Source organism: Protomyctophum bolini (assembly GCF_963924005.1).
Source record: "Protomyctophum bolini genome assembly, contig: SCAFFOLD_596, whole genome shotgun sequence".
Lineage (NCBI taxonomy): Eukaryota > Metazoa > Chordata > Actinopteri > Myctophiformes > Myctophidae > Protomyctophum > Protomyctophum bolini.
In genome coordinates, this window is record NW_027665559.1 from 25,365 (window position 1) to 28,485 (window position 3,121).

The window sequence follows — 3,121 nt, forward strand, 5'->3', positions numbered from 1 at the left end:
TTGTAATTTACTTGAGTATGTATACAATACATCTCTCCAAATATTGCACTTTTACTAGACTTCCACCGCCACTGACTGTTTTAACAAAAAACTAAAATATGAATCACACTACTTAACCCATTTAGACCAGAGTCCAGAATCTACAAAATGTCTTCCAAATCCGGACAGTTCTCTAAAAAAACCCACATGTCAGTGGTTCACAAACTATTTCACTCAGATCTACATGGGTTAAGATGACAAATTGCAGATGTGTTTAATACTAGGAAAAACAAAAGCACACACACCATAGCACAGTATTAATATATCAAATAGATTCATCAATGAGATGAATGAGGTAGAGACCTGGTCAGATGCCAAACATTGGCTAAAACTCACGCAGACAGTAACTTTGCACAGTGCATGTGAACTGAGCTGTAACAAGTTTTACGTTCTTGTATACAAAGATATGTGCATTAACAGTGTTTTTCATTTAAGAAAAGTTAAAAGATACAGACCACGGATAAGAACCAGAAGCTAAACATTAAGTATGATATTTTTAAAGCAGTAATAATGTTAAAAGAATTAACCCGCCGATGTTGTGGACACGAAAACACTGTCCATTTTAAAGTCTGGTATTGACTATTGCTTTCCTCAAGAATGCAACTTGATTTGACTCTTTTCCCGGTAAGTTGTACACTACCCGCTGGAGAAACTGCCATGGATGGGTACACTGCTTGGGGTAGTCAAAGTCAAATACGTAAAATGCCTTGAAGCACACATCAACAGCCCCAAGCAGTGTGTTTTCAGAGAATGCCTGACCTGCCATAATCACAAAGGCCTGGGAGGCACATCGTTGCGGTTCCCCCAGCACAAGGACAGATGGGGGCCTTCCCTCAGTCTGCAGGAGGTACTCCACCATATTTGTCCCAACCTAGACAGGCACAAAGAAAGAAAAATAAAAGTGAATGTTTAGTTGAAAGCAAATCATAAGCAAGATATCAAAATACCAGTTTGGGTTATAATATTTATATCAACTACAAGGAAGTCAAATTAAATCTAGTTAAACCCATTCTGACCTGAGATCAGATTAAAAAAAAAGTCTTCTACATCCTGACAGTTTTCTGAAAAAGCTATGATTCTATGTCAGTGGTTCTTCGATTTAAAAAAAATAGCAGACCTACAAGCTCGTAGCGCGCCACTCGGTGGCACGCTATGAGCTTGTAGATCTGCTATTTTTCAATAGCTAAAGCATAACATAATGCTAACACCAAAAGGGGTTCCCACCCAGAATGGGTTCAAAAAAAAAAAAAAAAAGTGCAGCAATGTTTCTTTATCTGAAATTGGGTCTGGACCTCTCCAAAGTAGCCTAGAGTTAGAGTCCCGCTCCTGACAGACTTTGCTGCATGCCTGCACTCACCAGCCCTCTTACCATTTGCTGTCAACCTATCCCAACAATAAATCATTAAAAAAAAACCAGAATCAATGCAATTGTACTTACTGGCTTGAGATCGATAAAGGCCAAGCGGGACTCTTCAGCGGAGTGCCGGACAGACTTTTTGTTGGATCTATAGACAGTCTGTGGTAACAACCGGGGCAGCAGCCTGAGGGCAAGTTCCCCTTTGGCATCTGTAGATAAACAAGTGTCAAATACAATTTTAATACATGGACATACTAGACTATTATCACAAATCAACTGAACTTGGCAAAAGCTATAACTGCAGATCCACAAGCTCAGTCTCACATGGCCAGACTGTTGCCTCTCACAATTTTCAAACGCTTCAGTCATACAGGAGTAAGCGATAAAGCGAGACTCTTCCCCACTTACATGTATTGTAAGTTTCGTCTTTACAGTCCCGTAAAAGTTTTCTTAAGAAATCACCTAAGCATATATAGCCTTCTGTTTAGTAGAAATGGAAATAAGAAATAAGCTCTAAAGCCATTTTAAAATATATATTTATAATATATATATAAATAACAGATTACTTGTATTTAAGGAGGTGTAGTTCCAGACTCAAGGCATTCAGAGATGGCTATGTGAGACTAACAAGCTCATAACACATTTGAGCACGGTTGGAGAAAATCTATTTTCCATGTTCTAAATCAAAAGTAAAGGAATCACAGGATCCTTGCTATGAAACGGAACAACATACCCAGTGACATCTCATCGACAGGAAATGAGGGGAGTTTTCCATCTCGTTTGGCCAGGTGCAGGACTTTCTCTGCATATTCGGTCACCCATGTCTCAAACAACTTTGGTGCAGCCTCGCCATAAAGCTCCAAGAAGTCCTGTGATATCTTAAAAATAAACAGGACAAATCTTTTAAAAAGATATTCAATGCAACAGCTGCCATTTCAATAACAGAGGTATGCAATTCAATGAGAATATGTAGTAGGCATGGTTTATCCATACCATGCCTGGATTGGTGAGACGAGGGTACACTGCTAGGATCTCTTTGATATCCTTGGATGCATTCTCCCGTATCCATCTGGCTCTGCAGAGAACGGTGTCCTTCATATACTTCTGGACCTGGGCGAAGGGCTCCAAGTTGTGCTTAAGCCATTCTCTTTTCCCATTTGACGCTCCGTCTGGTGTGGTCGATTCTATAGAAAAGATACAAAACATTGTTCTTCCTTTATGACAAGTTTGCACAGTTTAATAATGAGCTTTTACTATTGTATTAACAGACAGTTGAATCTTGACCATTAGGTCAAAATTTGTGTCATATCCTGTCTCGGTGAGACATGACCTTTGACACAATCTAAATGTCTTAATAGAATAGCAGGAAGACAAATTTCAACCAACCCAATTGTATTACCTGGTATTTCTGCCCTGTGTCGCTCATTGGCTTCCGGCATTTGCTGACTGGACCCAGGACTTTGCCCACTGGACCCAGAACTGTGCTGACTGGACTGAGGCCGTTTCCTATTTCGAGAATTATGAACCCTTTCCTCAATGAATCCAGTAGCTGGAAAGTAGCACGTTTTACCATCTTTGGTTTGTCCCTTCCGGCTTTTGACCCACCATAATTCCTGGAAACGATAAGACAAGATAGAACTCTGTGTCAACCTTTGCAATGTTATGTTTCAACCCTTTACTTGTACAGTGTGTGATAAAGGCTTTAGGTAACATGGTCATCTACAG

The 3,121-nt window shown here is 39.9% G+C and overlaps 1 long non-coding RNA gene across 1 annotated transcript; it reads right to left on the bottom strand.

The window, feature by feature from the left end:
• Nucleotides 1-294: 294 nt before the first annotated feature.
• On the bottom strand, nt 295-2,270 carry LOC308312247. The gene is made up of 3 exons (XR_013963757.1): nt 2,130-2,270; nt 1,478-1,605; nt 295-910 (listed from the first exon to the last, which is right to left on the bottom strand). It is a non-coding gene; the product is annotated as an uncharacterized lncRNA (long non-coding RNA).
• Between the last annotated feature and the right edge of the window lie 851 nt (nt 2,271-3,121).